Source organism: Rana temporaria, chromosome 3 (assembly GCF_905171775.1).
Source record: "Rana temporaria chromosome 3, aRanTem1.1, whole genome shotgun sequence".
NCBI lineage: Eukaryota > Metazoa > Chordata > Amphibia > Anura > Ranidae > Rana > Rana temporaria.
Window position 1 is genome coordinate 360,595,323 of NC_053491.1, and position 16,679 is coordinate 360,612,001.

Consider the following 16,679-nt stretch of genomic DNA (forward strand, 5'->3'; position numbering starts at 1 on the left):
TCTGGTAAGTGAAACAGGGGCTCGGGGGGGGGGGGGTGGCATCTTCAGATATTTTTTTACCTTAATGCATAGATTGCATTAAGGTGGAAAATTTTTTTACTTTACAACTCCTTTAAGTGTGTCCTGGCCCTAACCCTCTTTCCCCCAAAAATACAAAAAGGACTGTCAAAATAAATAAAACCTCTTTTACATCCAAGAAGTGTTTGGCGCCCAGTGACTTTCACTCACCATCTTTGCACCCACTACGCCTCACAACCCACTACATATTGAAGGATGTCAGCCATCTCTGGCTTTGGAGGTTCTCATTACACTGGACAAGGCCAGAGACCTTGCTACACGTGCATCATCCAAGGTTCATTAACCCCTTCCATACCGTGTCACGAGGCATGTCCCCTGGATATAGCCTAGTCCCGAACTGGGTAAAGAGCCAATGAAATTTGGCTCTTTACCACGTGACCGGCTGTATCCAATCACAGCCGGTCACAAATGTAAACAAACAAAGCTGTAACCGCTGTCTGTGGGCTCTCCTCCTCACACACCGATCCTGTGTGAGAAGGAGAAATCAGAAACAGTGAGTTACAGTTTACAGTGTCAGTGTAAAGTGTCCAGATTGCCCCCCGAATAAAGAGTACCTGTCACCCCCCCACCAAAAGTACCCGAGTACCTGTCACCCCCTCTCCCATCAAGAGTTTCTTGATGGGGGGGGGGGGGTGGATATGTAGCAGTATACATTTTGGCCCAAATTTCTGAAGAAAAATGATTTCTTTGCAAAAATTTAAGATAGAAACTAAAAAAAAAGTGTTTTTTTTTCAAAATTTTCTCTCTCTTTTTGCTTATATTGCAAAAAATAAAAAACCCAACGGCGAGTAAATACCACCAAAAGAAAGCTCTGTTTGTGAGAACAAAATGATAAAAAATTAGTTTGGATACAATGTAGCATGACTGAGTAATTGTCATTCAAAGTGTGAGAGCACTGAAAGCTGAAAATTGGTCTGGGCAGGAAGGGTATATTAATGCCCTGTATGGAAGTGGTTAAAGCGGGGGTTCTCCAAAAAAAATAAAAAATTTAACATTACATTCAGCCGAGTTGTCAGAATGACAATCGGCTGTTTTTTTTTATTTTATCCCCGTACATACCGTATTTTCACCACCGCTTCCGGGTATGTCTTCTGCGGGACTGGGCGTTCCTAATTGATTGACAGGCTTCCGACCGTCGCATACTGCGCGTCACGAGTTGCCGAAGGAAGCCGAACGTCGGTGCGCAGGCGCCGTTTAGAGCCGACTCGCAGTCCGGCTTCTTTCGGCAACTCGTGACGCGCTGTATGCGACGGTCGGAAGCCTGTTTATCAGTTAGGAACGCCCAGTCCCGCAGAAGACATACCTGGTGGTGAAAATACGTTATGTACGAGGATAAAATAAAAAAAAACAGCCGATTGTCATTCTGACAACTCGGCTGAATGTAATCTTAAATTTTTTTTTTGGGGGTGAACCCCCACTTTAAGCAAGATGACAATCACTCAGCACAAGATCTAGAAGCTAGCCGCTATCACTCTAGTAGAGGGTGCCTACTCTGTGGATTTCCAGCTTCTAGGGGGGTTGGCTATGTACAGTATGACACATGCATTCTTCTGTAACTATGCAAAAACAGACATTCCAGGATTTCATGTTTTAAAGTAGTAGTAAAGTTGTTTCAGACATTTTTACCTACAGGTAAGCTTATAATAAAGCTTACCTGTAGGTAAAATTAATATCTCGAAATGATAATCCATGGAGCAGCAGCCGATGACGTCACTGGCGCATGTACTCGTTCCGTTCCTTCAGAGGCTTGTGCCGTAAACAGTGACTCCCATTGGCAAGCGTAGGATTGATGTACATTGAGGCTGAGGTGGTAAGACAGTTGGATTCTGCAAACCCAGAAAGAAGACTGGGTGAAGATGGAAGCCTTTTCAGCGGTGAGCCGGTGATAGACGAGGGCTTTATTTTAAGGTACTGTAAAGCCATGTACACACGATCGGTTTGTCCGATGAAAACAGACCGATGGACTGTTTTCATCGGACAAACCGATCGTGTGTGGGCCCCATCGGTCTTTTTTCAATCGGTGAAAAAAATAGAACATGTTTAAATTTTTTCCTATGGATAAAAAACCAATAGAAATATCTGATCGTCTGTGTGGAACTTCATTGGAGAAAAATCCATGCATGCTCAGAATCAAGTCGATGCATGATCGGAAGCATTGAACTCATTTTTTTTCGGCTTGTCGTAGTGTTGTATGTCACTGTGCTTTGGCATGGTCGGATTTTTGAGTGATGGTGTGTAGGCAAGACTGATGAAAATCAGCTTCATCAGATATCCAACGAAAAAATCCATCGGATTAGATTCCATCAGATATTGTGTGTACAGGGCTTAAGTCTCTCATAATGTTCAAGTACGTGATGCATACTAGCACATTATGACATTGCCTTGCAGGGTGAATTTTTTTTCCGTTCTTTACAAAGTTTCCTACCACTTTAAATTCTCAGTTAAAGAGTATGTAAACCCCAAACCAAAACAATATAGTGCAGCTTACCAGTCCTTAGATGTGGTGGCTGCATTTGTATTTTTTCAGGCTTTTTTTACCCTGATTTTCACCAGGTGATCTCGAGAGTAACATACTCCACCCACCATGTTTTGCGTCATTTACTCATCCTCCAAGTTAGATAGGGTGTAACCAAAGAGGGACCATGAAACTAAGGGGAACAAAAAAGGCTGTTGTTCTGCCTATTTATCAGCTGTGCACCAAATAAAGCAATATTCTTGTTTACCCATTTAAAGAAATCAGAAAATCAGGTCTCTGCAACAGATACAGTGTTACATTTATGTCTCTGGTTTACCAACCCCCCCCCGTCTATTTCAGTGCTGCAGCCTATGTCAGTTTCTTCTGCAATGGATACTTCCAGAACTGATTGATGCCTTTGTCCCCCACCTAATGGTATGGTTTCTTCCTCTAATGCCAAAAAACCCATGGTGGATGGCCAGGGACAGAGGCATAAGGCTTTGAGAATAAGAGCTCTTCTATAGCAGGACATTGGTGTCTTCATTTGATGGTGAGCAGAGGGATTTGGCACCAAAATGGGGATAGCTAGGAACACTGTTGGATTTTCAGGACAATGACATTGGAGAGGACAATGTTGCCTGAAATAGCTTAAATTCACTAAGCTGGAATGCATGTGTTATTTCCCAGCAAGATCAATATTTCCAGGCACGTCGCTGCTGAAAATAATGTGTCAAGGAGAAAAGGCCAGCAGGTTTATGTTAAGGGCTTACTGCCGTTCCATAATAACAATGTAATATTTTGGGGACATGGTGGTCCCCTCTGGAAAAGCAACAGACAAAAAGAATGGTTCTGTTTGTTACCTTGACAAAGAAGTCCACCATGTTCCAAGACCTGGTTCACACCTATGCATTTTTTAGTGCATTTCTAGTTTTGCAGAAACACACTACAGTCCATTTAACATGGTTTCCTAAGGATGTAGTTCACATCGGTGCATTTTATGGAAAGGGACAGTTTTTTTCTTCTGTTTTTTGGTTCCAAAGACTTCAATGATTTAAAGATGTGTATTTAAAATATGCAAAATGTACCTGGAATATTAAAACTGCAACACACGATAATTTTTCGGCATGAAAAAAACGTAATTTTTAAAAAAATGTCATTTTAAATGATCGTGTGTGGACTTCACATCATTTTTCAGGTTCTGAAAAATGACAAAAAAAAAATTCGAACATGCTGCATTTTTTAACGTAGTTTTAAACAATGTCGTTTTCCGGCTCAGAAGCAAGTTATGAGACGGGAGCGCACGTTCTGGTAAAACTACCGTTCATAATGGAGTAAGCACATTCATCACGCTGTAACAGACAAAAAAGCGTGAATTGTCTTTTACTAACACGGAATCACCTAAAGCAGCCCAAAGGCGAATGGAACTTCCCCTTTATAGTGCTGTCGTACGTGTTGTACGTCACCGCGCTTTGCTAGATCATTTTTTAAAAACGATGGTGTGTGGGCAACGTCGTTTTAATGATGAAGTTGGAAAAACTAAGTTTTTTCAACATGCTGAAAAACAAAGTTTTTTTTAAATGCTGAAAAATGATCGTGTGTACGCGGCATAAGGCTGGATTCACACCTATGCATTTTTAGTACTTTTTGCATTTTGCAGATTTGCACTACAGAACATGTTCCATAGGAAACCATGCTAATGGACAAATCTGCAAAATGCAAAAAGCACACAAAATGCATAGGTGTGAATCCATCTTAAAAGCATTATTGGTTTCAAGAACTGTGGCCGCCAATAGCATAAGTTCATGTTTGACCATAACAGAAGTCTTTAAACATTTTAACCGGTTGCCGTCCGCCGCATGTACATGTACGTCCACAGAATGGCACGTACAGGCATATGGGCGTACATGTACGTCCCCGCCTTTCCGTTGGGGACCCCCCCCGGTACATGCGGCGGTCGCAAACCCGCGGGGAGCGATCCGGGACGAGGGCGCGGCTATTCGTTTATAGCGGAGCTGAAGAACGGGGAGAGCCGTATGTAAACACGGCTTCCCCATGCTTCACTGTGGCAGGGCATCGATCGTGTCATCCCCTTTATAGGGGAGACACAATCGATGACGTCAGACCTACAGCCACACCCCCCTACAGTTGTAAACACACACTAGGTAAAGCCTAACACCTTCAGCGCCCCCTGTGGTTAACTCCCAAACTGCAACTGTCATTTTCACAATAAAGAATGCATTTTAAATGCATTTTTTGCTGTGAAAATGACAATGGTCCCAAAAATGTGTCAAAAGTGTCCGAAGTGTCCGCCATAATGTCGCAGTCACGAAAAAAAATCCCTGATCGCCGCCATTAGTAGTAAAAAAAAAAAAAAATAATAAAAATGCAATAAAAATATCCCCTATTTTGTAAACGCTATAAATTTTGCGCAAACCAATCGATAAATGCTTATTGCGATTTTTTTACCAAAAATATGTAGAATAATACGTATCGGCCTAAACTGAGGAAAAAAAAATTATATATGTTTTTGGGGGATATTTATTAAAGCAAAAAGTAAAAAATATTGCATTTTTTTCAAAATTGTCGCTCTATTTTTGTATATAGCGCAAAAAATAAAAACCGCAGAAGTGATCAAATACCACCAAAAGAAAGCTCTATTTGTGGGGAAAAAAGGACGCCAATTTTGTTTGGGAGCCACGTCGCAAGACCGCGCAATTGTCTGTTAAAGCGACGCAGTGCCGAATCGCAAAACCTGGCTTGGGCATTTAGCTGCCTAAAGGTCCGGGGCTTAACCGGTTAAAGTGATACTAAAGGTTCACGTTTAAAAACAAAAACAAAAAACAAACATGTCATACATACCTCCACTGTGCAGTTAGTTTTGCACAGAGTGGCCCCGATCGTCCTCTTCTGGGGTCCCACGGCGGCTCCTCCCTGCAATAGATAACCCCTTCTGGGAAGCTCTATCTCGAGGGGGTTACCTTGCAGGCCCGCTCCCGTGTCATACACTTGGCGTACATAGCTGCCGAGTGAATGACTCGGCCCCGACCCCTGGGTCATTGGATTTGATTGACAGCAGTGGGAGCAAATGGCTGTGCTGCTATCAATCTAACCAATGAAGAGCCGAGAAGCCGTGGGGAGAATGACGCAGGATCGCACCCACGGAAGTTCGGGGCTCAGGTAAGTAAAACCGGCGGACAAAGGGGAGGGGGATTGTTCTTCTCAAAAAACAAGACTATTTAAATGAAATGGCAAGACTTCTGTCAGATAGGGGTACCTACCAAATTTTGAAAAAGGACCCCACTTGTGCATACAAGAAGGTCTTAAACCGCATAGTGCAGGATGGTTACAAAAAGAAAATTATTAATGAGAAAGAACTGGATTTCCTTATCCCCCTCGGTTACCTATTATATACTATTTACCTAAGGTTCATATGAATTTGGAATTTCCCCCTGACCATCCAATAGTTAGCGGCATTGATTCCCTAACTTCAAGAATTGGGAAGTTTGTTGATCAGTTTTTGCAGCCATTGGCGAAGAAAATGCCTGCTTTCTTGGGAGATTCTATGCAAATTATTAATGAGGTCTCCCAATGGGAGGTGGAAGATGATACTCTTTTGGTGACAGCCGATGTTGCATCGCTTTACACCATCATACCACATGAGTTAGGGTCCCATGCCGCCAAATTTTTCCTAAAGCAGGAGTCACTTTAGAGTAGAGAGACAAGTAAATAATGCGCATAATTACACAAAAACTTCTAGTGTCAGATACAGCATAAATATCAAATATTTAAAAGAGCGGGCAAAAGTCAGGGGATGACAGTTTAGCATAAACTGATCAAAAGTCTGTGTTTGAGATAAAATGGGTAAAACACTTCCAGGGCTGCCATCAGGGGGGAACAGAGACCATGTTCCGGTTTCTAGAAAAAAAGGCAAGGAGAGAGGCGCCTCTGGGTGTAGTGGCTTTAAGCAATTTAATAGTTAAAATCATACACATGTGGTTATTACACTCACATTTGAGCAGTATGGAGCAGGCATGTAATGGTTTCTTTAAATGGGGTGAGCTGTCATCCGAGGAGAGGAGTTCCTTTTCCAGTCAGGAGGAGCGCTGTGCGGGGAGGTCACTGCTTCATCAGAAGGAGGGCATCCATAGGGATGTAGAGGGTTCTCAACCCGAGGTCTGGAGCGCACGTGAAGGGCTGGCGAGGGCGGATGACGTCACTAGTATGCGACGCGTTTCAGAGTCTCAAAGCAGTTGATTGATTGACTGCTTACACTCCTTTCTCAAGCATAACAGAGGAGGGGGACGGGACTAGTATTTATTGGTGTGGAGGGGGCGGAGCAATGCGCGGAGGGGGCGGGACGGAACACGGCGTATAGTGTAGAGATTACTGGTGGGCGTGAACTCAGGAGTGTCAGTATGGAAAAGAGAAATGATGTGATGGACACGGTGATGGACGTGTGGGACGGGGGCGGGCAAGAGGAGAGTGGCTGGAAGTTAAACGAACGGAGGAAGAGGGGGTGGGGCCGTGAGTGAGACTCGATGGGATGTGATGGGAGGTGTCAGGCGGGGACGGACAGGGACATGTAAGAGGATGGTATAAAGATGAAGTGCAGTGTATACGCAATGGGTGATAATAATACAATAATACATAAAGCAGTAGTAGATATATGAGTTACAAATATATGGGAATGGGCACTAATGAAAATATGTTAATGTCGCAAGAAGTGCGGCATACAAGTCAGGGGGATGAAGAAATGTGTATTGAATAAAAACAGAACAACATATGCTATTAAATATTTATATTAGTATAAATTAATACTAACTATAAATTAATAAAACTAAACTTAAATTATAGTTAGTATTAATTTATACTAATATAAATATTTAATAGCATATGTTGTTCTGTTTTTATTCAATACACATTTCTTCATCCCCCTGACTTGTATGCCGCACTTCTTGCGACATTAACATATTTTCATTAGTGCCCATTCCCATATATTTGTCCCTGTCCGTCCCCGCCTGACACCTCCCATCACATCCCATCGAGTCTCACTCACGGCCCCACCCCCTCTTCCTCCGTTCGTTTAACTTCCAGCCACTCTCCTCTTGCCCGCCCCCGTCCCACGCGCCCATCACCGTGTCCATCACATCATTTCTCTTTTCCATACTGACACTCCTGAGTTCACGCCCACCAGTAATCTCTACACTATACGCCGTGTTCCGTCCCGCCCCCTCCGCGCATTGCTCCGCCCCCTCCACACCAATAAATACTAGTCCCGTCCCCCTCCTCTGTTATGCTTGAGAAAGGAGTGTAAGCAGTCAATCAATCAACTGCTTTGAGACTCTGAAACGCGTCGCATACTAGTGACGTCATCCGCCCTCGCCAGCCCTTCACGTGCGCTCCAGACCTCGGGTTGAGAACCCTCTACATCCCTATGGATGCCCTCCTTCTGATGAAGCAGTGACCTCCCCGCACAGCGCTCCTCCTGACTGGAAAAGGAACTCCTCTCCTCGGATGACAGCTCACCCCATTTAAAGAAACCATTACATGCCTGCTCCATACTGCTCAAATGTGAGTGTAATAACCACATGTGTATGATTTTAACTATTAAATTGCTTAAAGCCACTACACCCAGAGGCGCCTCTCTCCTTGCCTTTTTTTTTTTGTCACTTTAGAGTATGTAATGAAACTACTCACCTTTGCCATGGAACATAACTATTTCTATGGGGGAGATTTTTATTTACAAAATACTGGGGTAGCTATGGGAGCTAAATATGCTCCCAGTTTAGGGGGACTGTTTATGGCCCTTTGGGAGAATTATGTATTATTTCCTATGAGGGAGCCACGCCTCCTTCTTTGGAAACGTTACATCGATGATGCTATTTTTTTGTGGAGCCGGGATGAGGAGTCCCTTCATCAGTTCATGAGTGTTATCAATAACAACCTATGGGGAATTCGATTCACTTATGAACACAGTAGGACTTCCATTAATTTTCTGGACTTAGTTATTTTTAAGGAGAATGGACGTCTGTGCACCAAAACATACTTTAAAAGCACAGACAGGAATGGCTATATTCCTTCAAGCAGTAACCATCACCCAAATTGGCTGAAAGCCATCCCGAAGGGGCATTTTAGGCGCATGAAGTGCAATTGCACATTTCTGGAGGCCTTTCAGAGCCAGGCCAAAATTTTGAGAGAACGTTTTATTGAAAAGGGATATGATACCAATACTTTAGATGAAGACCTAAGGACTGTTTCGGCATTAGATAGACAGGATCTGTTGGTTCCTAGGGTTAAGGATGTTTCCAATGGCCCTAACCAATATGAGTGGTCCTTTCTTGCAACCTTTTCATCACAGTATTGGTGGATAAATAGGATTTTTAGGAAACACTGGCAGGTTCTTAAATGCGATAAAATCCTGGCACCCATGTTACCTGATAAACCCAAAATTATTTTTAGAAGCAATAGGTCATTGAAAGATATTGTGGCGCCTAGTGCCATTGACCCTCCAATACGCCCCACGATGTTTGGTAATTTAAAAGGGTATTTTCCCTGCAAAAAGTGTGCTGTATGCAAAACATCACAAACCACTAGAACTTCGACATTTACATCTCATGTTACTTCCAAAACCTTCCAGATTTCTGAGTTTATTACCTGCAGTACTGCAGGGGTCATATACCTTTTGAAATGCCCGTGGGGGCTACAATATGTAGGACGTACCACTAGAGCCCTCAATGTTCGTATAGGGGAGCATCTCTCCAATATTAGGAGAGGCTTCATAGGGCATAGTGTTTCACGCCATTTCCATCATCGAGACACATCTTTACTCCAGGTTATAGCTATAGAAAAATGTGTTCCACTCTGGAGGGAGAATAATCTGAAGAGACCAGGTGGATTTTTGACCTCCAGTGTTATAACCCCCAGGGACTCAATGTGGAATGGGACGTTAATTGTCATATTAATAATAGCTGAGTTCTATACTGGCATAATTAATCACCCTTGGGAACTGTCCCCCCGCTTGTCTGTGGAATCTTCCACTTTCTGACATTTTGCAACTTCCTCCTCTTGTGTTTAGATACTCAAGGAGAAGAATTAGTAGCTTTTGTAGACTTTTTCTTATATATATATATATTTTTATATATTTATAAATATTTTTGCATTGGTCAGATAACTTTTTATACTATTAATTTCCATATGGGAGTCTTGGGGAGATTTTTCTCCTCTAGGCTCCATGAGAAAAATACACTTTGTTTTTAGTTTTGTTATCAATTAACATGTTTGATTTTTTTTAATTGATTTTTAATTAATGAATTGATTAAAAATCCCTCTTTTTTATATGCATTTTTTTTTTTTAACATGGATTTGGTTCTGAGGTATTATGTCATTTAATTATGTTATTCTATTAATATGTATTTCATAATAGTTTTAGTGGGAGCTGTGATGGAATACGGACGTTTTGTCTGCTTCCATGGCCCCCTTTGCACTCTTTCTCAGAAGAGCATGTGTGTCACCAGTGGGCCGACTCTTTTGTGTGGCTTCCGGTGTCTCACGATGCTTTTCGCGCCTTTTTTGCCTTCAAATGTCGTGGTAAGTGACGTGTTGACACGATCTCATTTCCCAGAAGAATCCTGTTACGGGGAAACGCGTCGGGTGGAGTCAGTACTCGCACGAGCCGATCGGACTGTCAGCCGCGGCAGTGTTTTTTATCTCTGCATTTCTCCTGGTGTATTTTTAGTGCAGTGCTTGTTTTAAATAAACACCCTTGAACCTTCATACTACACTACTACACCATGAGGCTTTCTTCTTTTTATCCTGCCTGAGTGTTACACGGAACTGGTGATCGGTGATCCGATCGAGTGAAACTGTGAGGAGTATACCGCAGCAGGAATCCAGCGTAAGCCGAACGGAATTCAGCACAACGCGAACGGTGTGTCTTGGAGGAGGAATCCCCGGATGATTATGCTGGCCTGGCTGGAGTGTATTCTGATGAGTGCTATATGATCTTCTATCTGGTAAGCGGCGGTGAATGCCTTTCTTTTACTAGATAAACAGAACACCAAAGTAGATTCACCTGCTGTCAAGTTTTCCTTAGCCCATTTAATTTACATGGACTTTGCCATTTTTGAGTTTGTTCATATTTATCTATTGGAATGAATCTTCATTGTTAATCCTCTAGTGCAGTGGTTCTTAACCTGGGTTCGATCCAACCCCAGGGGTTCGGTGAGTGAGTCTCGGGGGTTCGGCGGAGGTCACACAGAGCCGCCGGTACAAGGCAGGGGCGGGCGGGTGCCCTGGGCGATACCATTTCGTATAGGAGGGGGGGCGCAGCCGCAGGTGAAGCTCTGCCATGGCCGCCAGCGCGGCCAGCGGCACTGTACAAATTGTGTGCCGAGTGCACTCCTGCAATTGGAGACCGTCACCTCCCGCCTCCCTTTCCTGTCTGCTGCAGCCTGTTTACTCCCCCTATGAAGGAGTCTCTTGGTCCCTTCCAGCGGCGTTACGTCACTCCACTCACGGCCGGAAAGGGGGGGGGGACTCAGAGCGCTGCGCCTGTGACAAGCTAGAGAGGCAAGGACTAGTCTCGAGGAGCCTGCCTGACTAGTGGAATTTGAACCTAGCAGACAGTGTGCTAAAAAAGACTACTGAACTTAGTAGTCTACTGAAAAGTAAGTAGAACCTGTTAAGAGCATATAATTAAATGGCTGGATTGGGGGGGGGGGGGAGGAGGCTGACTGAGGTGAGGTGACCAGCACTTTATTAATATAAAATGGTAGATAAAAAAAATGTTTTTGTGTTATTTTTTTTTTAAATCCAACAAAAGTTTTATTTAGTTTGCAGAGGTACAAGGCATACAGAATCCCCTCGACATATCGGGGACATAAACAAAAATAGAAATAAAGATCAAAGCCATAATAACATGTACAGATATAGCAACCCCATTCTGAAGGTAAACCCCCCCCCCCACCATCACTCCGGACAGCACTCTTGTGTCATCCACTACCATTCCATGTCTCACCCAACATTAATACCCAGCAACCTATCCATCACCAATAATGATTGAAGGAGGAGAGGGGTTGGTTAAAGAACCTGGGGAAAAAGTTGAGAGAAGAGAAAAAAAGGGGGGGGAAGAAAAGAGAAATAAGAAAGAAGAAAAGAAGGGGAGAGGAGGAGAGAAAAGGGCGTAGGGAGAGAAAAGAGAAAATTAAGTTGGAAACACAAGGATAGCACTTACATGGGCCACATCTGTAATAATATTAAAGAAGAAACAATATCAAGCAAGTGGACATTGATGGTCAGACTTTAAGGCCAAGGAAGTATAGTTTTGTAAAAATATATAATTTAATAGCGTATAAATAAATTGAACAGGATATACATAAAATAAATAAGTTCAAGAAAAATTATCACAAATTCATCAACAGTAAATGACCACTGTACATTCCTCCGAAGTCGCCAACGCACGTTTCGCCGTGGGGCTTCTTCAGGGCGAAGATGAGGAATATATAGTTAGCAGAGAGATAGAAACTTATCTGCAATGATACAGTGTGGCATATTAGTCAAACAAAAATATTAATCAAAATATAGAATTAAAATAAAATGCAATGCATAAAAGTGTCATAGTGTGTATTTACATGGCTGGTGGTCCCTCGATGGGTGCGTCCACGGGGCATATAAGATGGAAATATACCAAGTCGGAAGGTAAGCTTTAGGCACAAGTTTCCATATATCGAAAATCTGGTTGACAGAAATATATGTATATATATGGCAGTATTTCAATACATGAATTCTTATTATAGCTGCTGTCAACGCGCAGACACATACCATATAGAAAATAATAATAACGATGGAGTAAATGATAATAAAAATGAGGATAAGACAGAGAAAACACTAGGAACCTACATATGTGTATATGCATGCACAAGCCTAAATGCACATACATGCACGCACACACGTGAGAGAAAAAGAGAGAGAGGGGGGGAAAAGGAAAAAGAAAAAAAAAGAAAAAAGAAAAAAGAGAAAAAGGAAAAGAAAAAATGAAAAAAATAATGAAGAAAATGTGTTGAGTAATAAGTAAAAAGGGGGAAAGAGAATCATGTGAACAAATGCATTGGATATAATTGCTACATAGTTCCTGCGGTGTTAATAAAAAAACAAAAAGACCAAACGGCCACCATAATCACCTTAGGTGAGTCGAAAGAGTCAAGACTGCAAGTCCAAAAGGTGGAAGATATGTACCACAGGAAGAGTTAATACTCGGACTGTAATAGTAAAAAAATAATAAATAAAAAGTATATATATATATAACAAAAGGAGCTATTAAACAGCCTTTAAGGACTAGCATTTATGATGGAAATAAGGAGTTAATCAAAAACTCCAGGTTACCTATTTTTATGAAGTCCTGAGCACACTGGGACAACAGATGGCAGTATAACAGCAATGTGGAGGGGCTTACATAGAGAAACCCTTTCTGTAGCAGCCTTTGTATGGGGCTTTTGTACAGGCCTGTTGAGATGAAACAATGTGTCCATTCAAAAGGTCATTCTTAAGTGTGGTAAAAATAAAGGGAACAAGTTTGGAGCAGAAGAAGTGACTTACCCTATAACTGATTGCAGCAGCAATGCGTCTGTGTCCCAGGGTGTACACACGGTGACACAGCGCCATTGCATGAGCATCAGGTTTATATAGGCTGTGGGATCACATGGACGTATAACGTGATGACGTCATAGATGCGCGCCGTTTCGATAGTGCGGCGCATAAATAGAGATCCCACTGAGGCGGACTAATGTGGTATATCGCCCAAAACGGCCCACAAAGTTCAGGGCACAAAGCAAAAATTCCCCATGCCCAAACAGAAAACGCACAAGAATAGCCATCACGGCACAAACACCCAATGAATATTAGGCACACAATGATGAATTGGGATTTTTAGCATGGCTTAGCTGTGATGATTAATATTGATGCTGGGGCTGCCATCTAGCGGTTATAAAGGGGAATTCATCCCCAGTAGTAAACTGGAAGAAAAAGGCCCCGTTAATGATCCATTGGGTATAATATATAATAGTGTGTTTAGTGTCACTAGTGTGAGTGAAGAGACGGTGCACATGATATTTAAGATAAAAAGAGGAAACAAAAAGGGAGGGAAAAGAAAGGGGAAAGAAAAATGGAAACTGTATCTGCACATAGAAAGCAGCACATGTCAATTATTAAAAAAATATTGACCAATACCGCTGTCAACCGGATATCAAAATATCAAATAAGAGAGCCTGCGGGTTTGATAGTTATGTTATGGGGGGAACATTAGTTGACGTAAATTAACCCTCATAGACCGACAATACTGATCATACATGTACCCGGTGCATCCACAGAGGGGCGTCTGAGCAAGAAACACACACAAAGATACACTTTCATTACATAGGATAGAAAAAATATATATACATAATAAATATACAGAGGTAAATATCTACAAATAAGTAGTTACAGAGTACTTCCTGTGTGGGTATGGAGATTCCATCCCAATGTATCAATATTAACATTAACATGTCTTCAGATGTATAGGGTTAACAATAGCGAATGTAAAAAAGAAAAGAAAAAACCATTGTAATAGTTGTAGCAATAGCAAAAAAAGCAATTTGCTAACCCATAAATACCCTCGAATCACTATTAAAGTCAGCATTGATGAACGAGTTGGCCGACAGCCTGTAGCAATCCTATCCTATCATGGGGATATATTAAAGGTAAAATGATGATGATTAGTATAAGTGATATAAACCTATATGTCTAAGAGCACCTATTCTATTTCGATCACAGATATTTTATTCCTCATGAAAAAAAGAGAGAGGCGGAGACATGGTCAAGGAATTCAAATATTCAAGAACGGTTTGAAACTCAATGAGTCGTTCAATCCTGGCCAAAAATTCGCCTTAAGGCGATAGATCCATTGAGTCTCACGCTGTAGCACTTTCTGATCATGATTACCACCTCTAGGGTCCTCTGTAATATGGTCCAACACGGCAAACTGAACTGATGGAATGTGTGTTTCTTGCTCAGACGCCCCTCTGTGGATGCACCGGGTACATGTATGATCAGTATTGTCGGTCTATGAGGGTTAATTTACGTCAACTAATGTTCCCCCCATAACATAACTATCAAACCCGCAGGCTCTCTTATTTGATATTTTGATATCCGGTTGACAGCGGTATTGGTCAATATTTTTTTAATAATTGACATGTGCTGCTTTCTATGTGCAGATACAGTTTCCATTTTTCTTTCCCCTTTCTTTTCCCTCCCTTTTTGTTTCCTCTTTTTATCTTAAATATCATGTGCACCGTCTCTTCACTCACACTAGTGACACTAAACACACTATTATATATTATACCCAATGGATCATTAACGGGGCCTTTTTCTTCCAGTTTACTACTGGGGATGAATTCCCCTTTATAACCGCTAGATGGCAGCCCCAGCATCAATATTAATCATCACAGCTAAGCCATGCTAAAAATCCCAATTCATCATTGTGTGCCTAATATTCATTGGGTGTTTGTGCCGTGATGGCTATTCTTGTGCGTTTTCTGTTTGGGCATGGGGAATTTTTGCTTTGTGCCCTGAACTTTGTGGGCCGTTTTGGGCGATATACCACATTAGTCCGCCTCAGTGGGATCTCTATTTATGCGCCGCACTATCGAAACGGCGCGCATCTATGACGTCATCACGTTATACGTCCATGTGATCCCACAGCCTATATAAACCTGATGCTCATGCAATGGCGCTGTGTCACCGTGTGTACACCCTGGGACACAGACGCATTGCTGCTGCAATCAGTTATAGGGTAAGTCACTTCTTCTGCTCCAAACTTGTTCCCTTTATTTTTACCACACTTAAGAATGACCTTTTGAATGGACACATTGTTTCATCTCAACAGGCCTGTACAAAAGCCCCATACAAAGGCTGCTACAGAAAGGGTTTCTCTATGTAAGCCCCTCCACATTGCTGTTATACTGCCATCTGTTGTCCCAGTGTGCTCAGGACTTCATAAAAATAGGTAACCTGGAGTTTTTGATTAACTCCTTATTTCCATCATAAATGCTAGTCCTTAAAGGCTGTTTAATAGCTCCTTTTGTTATATATATATATACTTTTTATTTATTATTTTTTTACTATTACAGTCCGAGTATTAACTCTTCCTGTGGTACATATCTTCCACCTTTTGGACTTGCAGTCTTGACTCTTTCGACTCACCTAAGGTGATTATGGTGGCCGTTTGGTCTTTTTGTTTTTTTATTAACACCGCAGGAACTATGTAGCAATTATATCCAATGCATTTGTTCACATGATTCTCTTTCCCCCTTTTTACTTATTACTCAACACATTTTCTTCATTATTTTTTTCATTTTTTCTTTTCCTTTTTCTCTTTTTTCTTTTTTCTTTTTTTTTTCTTTTTCCTTTTCCCCCCCTCTCTCTCTTTTTCTCTCACGTGTGTGCGTGCATGTATGTGCATTTAGGCTTGTGCATGCATATACACATATGTAGGTTCCTAGTGTTTTCTCTGTCTTATCCTAATTTTTATTATCATTTACTCCATCGTTATTATTATTTTCTATATGGTATGTGTCTGCGCGTTGACAGCAGCTATAATAAGAATTCATGTATTGAAATACTGCCATATATATACATATATTTCTGTCAACCAGATTTTCGATATATGGAAACTTGTGCCTAAAGCTTACCTTCCGACTTGGTATATTTCCATCTTATATGCCCCGTGGACGCACCCATCGAGGGACCACCAGCCATGTAAATACACACTATGACACTTTTATGCATTGCATTTTATTTTAATTCTATATTTTGATTAATATTTTTGTTTGACTAATATGCCACACTGTATCATTGCAGATAAGTTTCTATCTCTCTGCTAACTATATATTCCTCATCTTCGCCCTGAAGAAGCCCCACGGCGAAACGTGCGTTGGCGACTTCGGAGGAATGTACAGTGGTCATTTACTGTTGATGAATTTGTGATAATTTTTCTTGAACTTATTTATTTTATGTATATCCTGTTCAATTTATTTATACGCTATTAAATTATATATTTTTACAAAACTATACTTCCTTGGCCTTAAAGTCTGACCATCAATGTCCACTTGCTTGA

General features: G+C 41.6%; 2 long non-coding RNA genes across 2 annotated transcripts; one reads left to right on the forward strand and one right to left on the reverse strand.

Moving 5' to 3' along the window:
* Positions 1-12,063: 12,063 nt before the first annotated feature.
* Positions 12,064-13,263, reverse strand: LOC120930873. Its single transcript, XR_005747763.1, has 4 exons — positions 13,127-13,263; positions 12,914-13,033; positions 12,712-12,789; positions 12,064-12,265 (listed from the first exon to the last, which is right to left on the reverse strand). It is a non-coding gene; the product is annotated as an uncharacterized LOC120930873 (long non-coding RNA).
* Positions 13,264-15,220: 1,957 nt separating this feature from the next.
* LOC120930874 lies at positions 15,221-16,420 on the forward strand. Its single transcript, XR_005747764.1, has 4 exons — positions 15,221-15,356; positions 15,450-15,569; positions 15,694-15,771; positions 16,219-16,420. It is a non-coding gene; the product is annotated as an uncharacterized LOC120930874 (long non-coding RNA).
* The last annotated feature ends 259 nt before the right edge of the window (positions 16,421-16,679 follow it).